This window comes from Cupressus sempervirens, chromosome 6 (genome assembly GCF_028749045.1).
Source record: "Cupressus sempervirens isolate cs-2001-9-10 chromosome 6, ASM2874904v1, whole genome shotgun sequence".
NCBI lineage: Eukaryota > Viridiplantae > Streptophyta > Pinopsida > Cupressales > Cupressaceae > Cupressus > Cupressus sempervirens.
Genome location: NC_143123.1, coordinates 235751405 through 235765011, shown reverse-complemented (window position 1 = coordinate 235765011; position 13607 = coordinate 235751405).

Sequence of the window (13607 nt, the reverse complement as noted above, 5' to 3'; positions counted from 1 at the left end):
TCCTAATCTACTTGTGAAAGACCCTAATCTAGTGGAACAAGATCAGTTGGAAATCTTATCAAATATTCTAGCTCTGATCCAACCTAAGAAGAATGAGATGATTAGAGCTATTCCCTCCCATTAGGAAGTTGAGAAAGTTTTCTTTTCTCTTGTAGCTGACAAGTCCCCAAGTCTAGATTGGATCCTATCTTGATTCTTTTAGATGTTATCAAATGTGGTTCAATAGGCTATTACTAAAGTGGTGCAAGAAGTCTTCTCAAGAAGGTCGATGCCACTTTCCTAGTGCTTATCTTGAAGGTGGCAGGAGTAGATTCAATGGATCAATTCAAACTTATCAGCTTGTGTAACTCTTGTAGACACTTAAAATTTTCCTAAACACTATATTAATTTATTTAATATTTCCCTTGACATTATAATTGATTATTTATTAATTAATTATATTTGTCATATTCTTTTAGTTATTTAATTAAATTTATTTATTTAAAAACTTGATGTAAAAAAATTTATTTTAAAAATTTGATGTAAAAAAATAGTCACACAATCAAATCCAGATAGCAAATCTCAACATTGATGGATTGTGGAAATTTGATAACTCTTATAAATTTATTTAATTAAATAGGTTCACTTTCCTAATGTATTTAAATTTAATTTAAATATTTCCATCCCTAATGTGTTAAATTTATTTAATGCATAATCCTCCATAAATCCCCTTTTAAATAAATCTTATTTATTCAATTCCCTCCATTCCATTAAATTCTCTAAAACTATGATTAAATTAAATTCTATTTAATTTAGTCGTAAGCTTATCTTAAAACCTAGTCTACACCATCACTTTCATCCTTCTAAGCCTACCCACTACTTAATCCCACTTATTTTCCTAAACACCTTGCTAAACCCCTTTTAGTTCCTAAGTGTGTGCTCACACATGTGTGAGGAACCCTTCACACTTAAGTGATAGAGCTCTTAAGTGATTTTTCATAGTTTCATTGTTACTCACTCTTGGTAGTTGATAGATTACATTTCATCTTGCATTGTTAGATTAGTGTGTTTTCTTATATCCACCTCCATATCCTTTGTATTCTCTCAAGCATGGCTACTTCCATAGCCTTTGCTTGAAGTATTCTCCACTCATTTAGCATAGTATTCATTCTCATATTGCATTTCTTACCTTGGGATTCAAATAGTTGTGTTTTGGGAGAGCACACCAACATCTCTCCAATCTAAAACACACCAATAGGGCCTCTCATGGGTGCCTTTGTTGAACTATTTGAGGTTGCATGAGGACTTTGTCTTTTTGTTGCTTTGAGTTACAAAACTCAAGCATAGTATTAGTTGTGTTTGTTTTGTTTTGAATGCTTGAATATCTATTGCAACTAATGTGTGCTTGTTTTTTCTTGTTCCCAATAGGTTAAGTTTTCCTGCATACATTTTGGCATGCCTGGTGAGACTCACATCCTTATTTTCCTTCCAAAAATCTGTCAAAAAATTATAACTTGTCACTAAAACTCACACATTGTTGTCCATGCAACACACAATGTCATCTGTATTTTGTCATCTCTACAAACTAGTGTCTATATAGACCAACACCTATGCAAATTGGCATCTCTACCTTACTATATTAAGCCTACCTATTCTGAATTAAAACTTAGTTTTGGAATCTGTACTATTTATTTTGTCATCTACATGGTGGGTAGATCTAAACTTGCTTAAAAAGCTCAATTGTCATCTATGTTGTATACTCTATTGTCTTTGTTGTGGGCAAATTCCAAACTCACTATAGAATCCAATTGTCATCTACGTGGTAAAATTTTTCATCTATGACCCATAGTTTTTTCATCTACAATGCATAGTTCTATAATTTGTGATCCTTATTTTTTCATCTACATTGTGTGTTAAAGACTTTTGTCATCTGTGAGTTTTAGCATTTGTGAGCCTATTCTATCATTTGCATCTAACAAAGTTTCCATGCACCTATGAATCATACACCCTATACTTTTTTGTTTGCACATTTTAGCATCTACATAGTTCTTTCATCTGTTGTCTCTAATTTTTGGTAGATTTATTAAATTTGAAACACTTAATTCACTGATTGGTTACTTTGTAGGGATTTCTAGCAAGTTTGCATGGTAGGAAATAGATCTTGGAGGATTTAGAAACTTATAGTGATTTTAATCACTTTGAAAATTTGTAGTAATTTTTATCACTAATAGGATTAAAAGGTTAATGAACTTGCATGGCATAACCACTTGTCTTTGAATGTATGTTGCAAGTTAATATCTAAAATCCAAACACAATCTTGAATGCTCTAAGGTCAAAAATTACATCCAATTTTGAATTTCTTAAGGAAAATTTACTCACATTTCATTGGAATGTATGTTTAGATAGCAAACTCAATATTGAATGCCATAAGAAAATTGGCATGCTTTCATTGGAATGTATGTTTGGATAGCAAACTCAATCTTGAATGCCATAAGGAAATTGACATGCTTTCATTGGAATGAATATTTAGGATAGCAAACTCAATCTTGAATGCCTTAAAGAAATTGACATGCTTTCATTGAAATGAATGTCTAGGATAGAAAACACACTCTTGAATGCCTAAGATTAATGAAGCTTGCTATAAAATATTTGGATTTGGTGCTTAAAATGAACTCACTCAATCTTGAATGACTTAAAGTAATTGGCTTCATTTTTAGCAATTTGTTTATGTTCACGAGCGATTTACTTTTTGTTGAAAAACTCACACTTTTTATTTATATTGATGAAATTTTCAAGTTGGAAAGAATAATGTATGCTTAAACATGTGTGTCTTCAAGAGTATATTACAAAACTTAAAGCTTCATTGGGAAAGAATAAGTTTTTTTTAACCCCAAGGCCACTTACATATTCTCTCCTCTCATGCCTTCGGGTGATCTTGAGTGCACAAGAAATAAGTGGTCTTGTTTTACATTTTTTAGGAGGCTTTCTTGGGGATTTCATCACCCCTTGGGATGACCTCAACTCTAGTGTTTTGGAAGAGTATAAAAATTGGGAGGTGAATCGAAAGACACCTCTCTTGGAAGTAAAATCTTGTCACTCTTGGCTAAGCCCCAAAGAACTTTATACCTTTGGGAAGTGAAGGTGGGGATTTGGGTTACCATCTCCTCCTAGATATGTGGCATTATTTTCTTTCATCTATATATTTGGGCCCTTATGTACCTTGTGTATATCGAGGATGCCCTTTAGATAATCCTTGTACATCCTAGTGGTAGCCTTATTAGGATTTTTGGCATGTTCTTCATGCCTGATTGTTTAAACATTCAAAACCAACACCAAACATCAAAAAAGTGCAAAAAATGAGTGAAATTGTGACCTAAACTTTAGTAAGTGAAATAGTGGTAAGTGGGTCCTCTTGACTCATGGTTATTTTCAAAATTTCTATATTGGTCTAGCATTTGAAATTTGTTGAGACTAGTTAGAGTTTGTGCTTGAAATTAGGTTTTGTTTTGTTCCTTCCATGACCGACAAAGTCAAACCTAAGAAGGTGAAATTATCCAAACCATTTGTCTACAAGGAAAGGAAAAATATAGCACATGGTGATAAACAATTTTGATATGCTATTAATGATATTCAAAAAGAAGAGACTAAACAAGACTGTTATGATAGAATTGAGTACAATGCAAAACTTTTAAATTGGTCTACCTTCCCTAAAGTAAACCCAAGGTTTTTTTTCCCAATAAGAGAGGATTGAGTTAACCATATAAGTGACCACCACACCTTCATTTTCCACATCAATCCCATTTTTCCAAATTTCTAGTCTTCTATTTGCAAACTTCCTCTAGAGATTTTGATCATTTGAACCTACAAACTTTAGCATAAGAACACCTTCTAAGATCACAATACTAGACCTTTTATCTACAAGAAAACACCTGTCACTCATTTTGCATCACAAGTCCATCTCCAAATAGTGGATAGTCAATTTGGTGTCCTATCTTGCCCAGAGATCACTTGACCATCTTTGGTAGGAGAAAGATACTTTTAGCCAATAATCACACTTTGTTTTCTAAATTCAAGGTCTTTTGTTTACATCTAGGTTGTTGGCCCCTTTCATCATGTGAGGTTTAATAGTTCTCCCTCACATTCCTCTCTTTCTCCCATAGTATTCCACCCATTAGTTTGGTCACTATTGTATGGTACATACATGATCCGACAAATTCACATTTAATCCCATGTCTTGCTTGTTGGAATCATTAAGGCAAAAAGAGATGGAGAATCCTTTTCCTCCACATGTAACATCATTGGGCGGCACATGCCCTCTAGTTCAAAATTTGGTATGCCTAGCTTAATATCCACAAAAGAACCAAAAGATCCTTTTCACAACACAACTTTGGGAAGTAATGATGAAGAAGTATACCAAGAGGAAGACCCTATTAAAAACAAAAATATCCTTAATTATGTCCAAACATTCATTATAGATCCATATAATGTCAAAATTATGGAAAAATCTATTAGGGAAAACAAGACTAAGATCTTCCTAAACTTGGTTAAAGATGATGTTAATGTCCATACAAGTTTTTATGAGACCACCTTGTTTAGAAAAATTACAAAGGGTGGTTCTACATCAAGCATCTAGCAAATGACCCACAGTCACAACTAGTGCTACATCTACATCAAGTGGCACCACACAACTATCATTCCAATTAAGTGCGGAACATATCCAACAAATCATTAGTGCCATACCCAACACTACTACACATGCTAGTATTTCACAGTCCACCTTAACAGGTCCAATTGTAGGATGCTTAAACATTGGTCAAGTGTCTACTCAACAGATGACAATTCCAATGCAACCAATGTATTCCTCTTATTCATAAATTCCAACAAGTATGGTAAAAACATCTATGCCAATTCCAACGACTACATGTTAGTAAATTGGCCAAAGTGGAGTACCTCCACCACCTAACAATATGTTTGGAACTCCTTATAACTTGGGAGGTGGATTTATGAATTCTCAACAGTCACAAATGCAATGAAATCAACATTTAGCCCAATAGTTACATGAACTTCAAAACTTGGTATATAGCATGAAAAATAAATGGGTGAAAGATTTCTCTTTTAAGGAAGTTTGTCCCTTTCCATTTGGTATATCTATTAGCATGATACTATTCCCACCAAACTTTAAGATTCCTAAATTCGACAAATACACGAAAGAAACTTGTCCTATTACACACCTCAAGGAATTTTTGGTCTTGTGTCAAGAAGTAGCCTATAATGAGGATTATCTTAGGAGGCTCTTCACATGAAGTCTTGGAGGCACCACAGTATAGTGGCTAATGAACTTGCCCAAGGGTTCCATTACTTCTTTCAATGATTTAATAGGGAAGTTTGTAGCACAATACTCTTACAACATTAAACAACATGCCTCATTAAGTGATTTGTGCAATACAAAACAATGAAATGGTGAAACATTTGCCAATTGCCTACAACACTAGAGGCATCTTGCTAATCGCATGTCCTACAAAATTGAGGATTTCGAACTTGTAGATATATTTATCAAAAACTTGATCCCAAAGATGTCTTTTCACATGAAGATGCTAGTACTGAAGACTTCACTACAATAGTCAAGAGAGGCAAGGGATTTTAGGCAAAGGTTTCATTAAACATTATAGCTCATCATCCTCAAAAAATGACACAAACAACAATAGAAAACCCAATTTTTGGTCCAAAAACAAAGGTGTCACAAATGATGGTGTCACTGACGTTAAAACTGTAAAAGAACTTCAAGGATGAAAAAACAACTATCATAACCAAAACACCAACAATTCAAATCATGACAATCAATAATCTCATAATCAAACACAATTTTTCCCTCGCAACGACAACAATACCAACAGTAATTACAACCTTGAATATGATCAAAAAAAGAAGTCCACTAACTTTCTTGAACCCTTGGATACCATATTCCAAAAACTAGTGGATCACAATTTGATGGTGTTTCCCAACACACAACCCTTTGATGAAAATCAACCCAAATCAAAATGGTATAGGGAAAATGAATATTGCGAATACCACTACATCAAGGTAAATGACACAAACAAGTGTATAAAACTCAAAGTCTTATTCAAAATCTTGTTGATGATGGAGAAATTGAGGTACAAGGAGGACCACCCTTTAAAAATGCTAAGCTAAAGATATTTCAAAAGCCATTTCTTGATCACAACAATGACAATAACAGCAATGGAAAAAATAATAGGAAATTTAGAGTCCACATCAAATGCATTACCCTATGACTATTCTACAAACCACATAACAAGGTTTGACTCCTTGTGTGGTAAAATATAAACCAATGGTATATGTGGCTTTGACTCCATGTGTGGCCACATAGAAGAGGTAGACACTCATGTGAATACCCTTGTCCTACAAGTTGCAGTTTGTGATGCAACCACTCAACAAGGAAGACTTACTTTGCAAGCCACCACTCCCAACCCCACTAATCCATCAGTTCCACATGCACCTACTTCACCATATAGCTCACAAAGGCCCACTTCTTGTTATGATGTGTTTTCCTAGTTAGGTAAGACTCCTACAAAAATATCCATTATAGAGCTCCTAACCACATTACCCATCCACAAAGAAATTTTGGAGACTTCTCTTTTTGAGTCTCATGTTCTTGAAAATATTAATGCCTCCCAATTCACCACCATGATTGGAAACCTTTCCACACAACAACACCTTATCTTTACAAACAAATATTTCCAAGGTCCTAATCCCCACCATAATTTGTCACTCCACATTGAAGTCCTTATACCATGACATAAGATAAAAGGAGTCCTTATAGATAATGGATCCAATTTGAATCTTTGTACATTGAAGATGATTCATTTCTTGGGATTTCTAGAAGACCTCCTAGATGTCAATAAAAGGATAAAAATCAAAGCATATGATGAAAGAGAAAGAGAATCAAAAGGAGTTATCATGTTACCACTAAAGGTTGTACCAACCATCATAAATACTAAATTCCATGTCCTAGACTTGGATTTTCCATATAACATTTTTCTTGGCCAACCTTGGATATATACACTAAAAGCGGTACCATCTACCTACCATCAATGTTTGAAATTTCATCACCAAGGAAGAGATGTCACAATTCTAGGTGATCCCACACCTTTTTCCTTTTGTAAAAGATTGGAAGGTGCACTAGCAAATTTTTGTCCAATTAGTGAGTTTGCTAAGGTTATACCTAAGCCTCTCACAATAACTGAATCACCTTCCACCATAGTGCCAGAGTTATCCAATAATGATTCCAATTCTTCCAAAGGTAAAGAAAAGGTGGAAGATACTAAGGTCAATACTACAAGGAAGAAGGCTACTTTTATTGATTTAGGAATGAGAGAGTATAAGTTTGAAAATTCCTTATGTGTTGGACAACTACCACTCTCCCCCCATTTCTTTAGAAAACCTTTACAAGTACCACCTCCTACCAACAAGGATATGATGCATGTTAACAAGACAACATTTGAACATTGGGGTTCACTTAGTGATGAGCATATGGAATCTAATATCCTAGATTGGCTATATTTTGATGGAAAAGATGAACCTATGGAGTTCCCCAAGGATAAATATGTTAAGGCCCCTCCCATTATCAAAAACATGGGATATCATGGTACTGGTCTTGGACCTAAAGAAGATGGAATTAGAGAACCCCTTGAGGCTAATAGCTATCTTAAAGGATGTGGTTTGGGCTCCATTAAACCCAAGGTGTCCTTTGTTGACAACTATTGTATGATTTACCCTAATTCTGAGACTGAAGAGGAGGAATTCTTTGAAGTACCCTTCTAATACATTGAGGATGACCTAGATAACCATATCCATGCCATTACCATACCTAACCTTTCATCCTCCAACCTACCTCTCACCAACCCTGACATGATAGATTGGGACCTTCAAGACACACCACTAGCTCTCAATATCTATAACTTTGACGAAGCAATGATGGCACTCTTTGGCCTTAAGAATCTCCAAGAATATGAACATGAGATCTAGTAAAATGAGGAAGCCTCCTTTGTTAACCAAGTCAACTCTCTTAGTTGCAAAAGTGAAAAATAAAATCAAAATGGAAAAATAAAAGAAATATTCTCTAGTGAAAACTCTTTTAGGGCACTTTTGGATGAAGAAAAAGATAAAACAAAGGATGCATCTTTTGGTGAAAACCTCCTAGAGGCACCAAAAGAGGGAGAGGTTAACTTTCCATTCAAATATTTTCCACTGGAAAAGTCATCTATTTTGAATGAGGACACAATTCTAGTCAACTTGGGTATAGAGGATAATCCACAAATCACCTATATTGCAGCTACCTTAAGTCCTGAAGAACAAAAGGCAATGACTGAATTCTTGAAAAAGGATAAAAGAAATTTTGCATGGACATACAGAGACATGTTTGGTTTAGACATAGATTTGGTTGTGCATCACTTGACAGTAGATCTAAAGATTAAACTAGTGAAGCAAAAGTTGCACAAAATGCATCCTAAGGTAGCACTTTTAGTCAAAGCAGAATTGCAAAAAAAGTTAGAGGAAAAGTTTATCCACCCTATTGATTATCTTGAGTGGGTCTCCAATATTGTTCCTATAGGAAAAGCATCTAGGGGCATCCACATTTGTTCAAATTTTTGAGATTTAAATCTCACATGTCCTAAGGATGATTTTCCACTTCCTAACATAGACATCATAATGGATTTGACTACTAGACATGAGATGTTTTCTTTGATGGATGATTTCTCTGAGTACAACCAAATTAAAATTACATAAGAAGGTTAACATAAAATGAAATTTACCACCCTATGGGGAACCTTTTGTTAAGAAGTCATGCCTTTTGGCTTGAAGAATGTTGACGTCACTTATCAACACACAATGACTACAATATTCCATGATCTTCTACATGTCATAATGGAGCACTCTGTTGATGACATCCTAGGAAAATCAAAGACATTTGATTCCCACATTAATGTGCTCACCACCATTTTTGAAAGGTTGGAGAAACATAAAGTGCACCTTAATCCAAAGAAATGTGTTTTTGGGGTCAAATCAAGCAAGTTGTTAGGCTACGTTGTGTCAAGAAGATTTATTGAGGTAGATCTCGCCAAAGCAAAAGCCATCATGGAAATGCCTCCACCTACCACATTGAAACAACTCTACAATTTTCAAGGAAAGTTACAGTCCATCAGATGATTTGTAGCCCAATTAGTAGATAAGGTGCATCCACTTCAACATTTTCTTCACAAAGACACTAAGTTTCAGTGGGATTGTCTATGTCAGAAAGCATTTGAACAAATTAAGGCATACTTGGCTAATCATCTAGTTCTAGTCCCTCTAATTGTAGGATGACCATTGATTCTATACATTTCAACCACTTTAGTTCCCTTAGGTGCCCTTTTGACACAACTAGATGATAATGGTAATGAGCAAGCTATATACTATCTTATTCAAACATTAGTTGGCTATAAGTTGAATTGCACTACTATTGAGAGAGCTTGGTTGGCCATAGTCTTTTCCATGCAAAAACTACTCCACTATATGCTTAATCATACTACACATCTCATTGCCAAAATAAATCCACTCAAATATTTGTTATCAAAAGCCTCCCTCACTAGTCGAGCTGCAAAATGGGTCTTGATTCTAAGTGAATTTGACATTGCAGATTAGCTTGCTAAAGCTCCTCTTTCAAGAGACCATCCCATAGTAGCAAAATTTTTAGATAACAAAATTATGGCTATTACCCCCACTACACATTGGAAGTTATTTTTTGATGGTTCCTTCACACAAAAGGTATCAGGGGTAGGAATTTTTTTTGTCACACCACAAGGAGATCTCATTCCTAAGTCTTATAAAATATCATTCCCTTGCAAAAACAATATAGCTAATTCTAAATGATTAGTCACAGGGTTGTGTCAGGTTATCTAATGGAATATCAAACCTTCTTATCTTTGGAGACTTGCAATTGGTCATTAAACAAGTTATAGATGAATACCACACAAAGGATGAAAAGTTGTTGCCATACCACAAAATAGTTGAGGATCTTAAGCAACACTTCTTAGAGATAGTCTTTTAGTAGATACTAAGGGCTAATTAAAAAGTAGTAGATGCTATGGCTACCATTGCCTCCATGATTGCCATGCCCGAATATAGTCCTAAATGTGAGTTTCTTGTTGAGAAAAATGATTTGGAGTTGGTGTGTGATATTATTGGTCCTGAGTCTCCATGTACGCTAACATTTTTGCCTACCTACATGACAAAACCATTCCCATAGCCCTCGCCCTAAATCAAAGTAAAACCTTCATCTGTCACACTACCTGCTATACTATCCTAGGTGATACACTTTTCCAAAAACACTTTGATGGAACCCTCCTCTAATGTCTCAATTTAGATGAAGCCAGAACGATGTTAGAAGAGGTCCACCAAGGGATTTGTGGTGCCCATTCTAGTGGCCTTATGTTAGTGAAAAAATTCCTCAGAATGGGTTACTATTGGCCTGCTATGGAAGCAGATGCCTATCATTTTGTGAAGAGATGTGTTCCTTGTCAACAACATGGTGATTTGATACATGCCCCTGCCCAAGACATCTAACCCACCGTTACCCCATGGCCCTTTTCCTACTGGGGGTTCGATCTTGTTGGTCAAGTATATCCAAATTCCACAAATGGCCACAAGTACATTATTTCTACCACTAAATACTTCACAAAGTGGGTCAAGGCTATCCCATTAACCTACACCACTAGAAAATAGATTTCAAAGTTCACCTTGAATTACATTATCTATCATTTTGCTATATCTCAAGACAACATGACTGATAATGTAATGCCTTTCAAAAATCAAGAAGTTGCCACATTGTGTAGGAAATTTGGAATCACCCAACATTTTTCCACCAAATACTACCCCCAAGGCAATGGCCAAGCTGAAGGTACCAATAAAACCATTGTGAAAATCCTAAAGAAAACTATTGATGCAACTGGCTATGATTCGCACCTCCAAATTGCTCTCGCCCTTTAGGCCTACCATACCTCCATCCATACCCCCATAGGAGCCACTCCATTTTCCCTTGTTTAAATTTTTGAAGCTATCTTACCCATTGAAATTAAGCTCCCTTCCCTTAGACTCTCTCTCAAGAATCTAATGTTTGAAGAAGAACACAAATTTTCTCGCTTGCAAGAGCTATAACTTCTCGATGAGAGACACCTCAATGCCCAAAACCACCTCCACATGTATCAAAATCACCTTCATCTTCAGTATCACAAAAAAGTCAAGCCATGGGAATTTGAGGTGGGTGACTTAGTTTTGTAGCATAACATGAAGAATCTCTAGAACTGTGAAAAGAAGGGAAAATTTGAAGCTAGTTGGCTTGGTCCATTTATCATTATAGCCAAATATGGTTCTGGGGCATATCAAATTGCCACTCCAAAGTGAGATCTGCTCCTTGAGCTTGTAAATAACCAACATCTCAAGTAGTTCTATGCTTGATTCTTGTAGTTCCTATACAGTGTTGTTATAGTCCCACAAAAATACAAAAAAAATCATAAAATTTTCCTAAAAAAAGACTAAAAAGAAGAAAAAGCTCCTGAAAAAAGCATTTTGGTCCATTATCTATAAGGCTTGTTTCACTTCACCCCATTCTACCATTTCATCTTCCTATTTGTACAAAGTCCTATCTAACTTATTCTTTTCATGCATCTAATAAAAAGGACCTCTTATCTGCAAGGCTTCATTTCACTCCCATTTTTCCAAAGACCTCTAGTCTATGAGGCATTTTCCCGTCGAGTGCTTGTTCAAATCCCATTACACTAAGCTTTTCCCAAAATAGTGACCACAACAAGACTTAAACAAAATCACCTTTGAGACTCAATGATATAGGAAAATTGTTCTTCTCATAGCATTTTCCACCAAAAAAAGTGTGATAACTGACATCCCAACAAAACAAACTTGCATAGGATGAATCCTTCCTATATGTGACATTATGACATTCACCTTTAGGCTTTAAGGTTCTTGGTAGGAACTGTGGACTAAATGACTACTTGGTCATGAGGTCTCTTTTTGGTTGATTTCATTTTGTGTGTTAGTGGAAGCATTTTATGGTTTGCCTTGATCTTCCATATTTTGGTCATACTTGAATCACTCTCATTGACTAGACATGTTGTTTGTGGTATGATTTGTTTTTGAGACTTTAATACGTTATGTGTCAGTTTCAGGTTATGTTTATGCATTGTGCAATGGGGGAAATGGGTTAGTACACTTTCCACCAAAGATCCCTAAAAAGACTTTGGGTGTATGTAGACCTCTCCATGGCATAAACAACATTTTTTCCATCATGACGATGCAAACTACACATATTGTTCTAAAGTCTCTAGTCTACACAAAGGAGCCTTGTCATTTATGCATCTATAGCATATAATACATAAACTCTTTTAAAAAATCAAATTAAGGTGTGCTCTTTCATATAAACACAACTAAATCCCTTGGTATCATGTAGTTAGGGTTCATGTAGTATAGGGTTTCATTGAGCACTGCTTGAGACAAAGGTCTTGTTTATTTCCCATCCCTATGCTACGCTACTTGGTTCTTACAAGTGAGGAGTTTTGACACATGTCCATTCATTAGGTTCATTCATGTTTTCATATTAGGTTTGATCATTTCAATTTGCATTTATTAGTTACTAAAATTTTAAGATTTCATCATTAGCTCATTAATTCACTACATGCCTCCATTTTGAACATCATATCTAGTGGCATATGCATCATAAAAATATCTCACAATACATAGAGTGCATCCATACATGTAAAAATAACACAATGCATACATCTCATAGTTGCTAGTAAACCTACATCATACACACATTAGGCATCATATATAAATCATAGGCAACATCACATCACACACATCCTGCATCACAAATGTCAGTATCCACATCATAGATATCATATGCATAAACCATAATCATACATGTACATATAGGCCCATCAAATCATGTCATATATATACATATATATATATATATATATATATATAAGTAACTATACAGTTCGTATACAAAAGAATCATATAGTGTCATCGTGTACATATGCATAATAAAATACCCACTACATTTGCACCTTTATCAAAATAGCTCATTGTACAAAATCAAGATTCTAGCTATGAGGGCCCAACCCCCCTATACCCCCACCTCATCAAGGTTAGTGATGTCCTATAGACTACTCTGATCTATCCCTACCTCCTATAGTCCATGAGCTCAAGGCTGCCTAAAAATCTGGCTATTGCTAATCGGCAAGCACAAAATCATGATACAAGGACCTATAATATGCTGCCACCTACCTAGCTATGTCTTGTTTCTTGTGATACTCATCTAGCTAGGCCTGCTGGGTGTCCCACTCTGCTTGTAGTGTCACCACCTCTCACTAGAGGGCCTCTATCTCTATGTGCTCCTTAACATCCTCCTCCATCCTAAAGTGAAGGAACTTGTCGACATCAATCCATGCCTATAGGGTTACCAAAGCCTCCTATGCACTATCCATCCTAGCCCTTTGCACTTGCACCTCTACTTATAGTGCTACTAGGGCCTATTATACACTATCTGTTCATGCTTG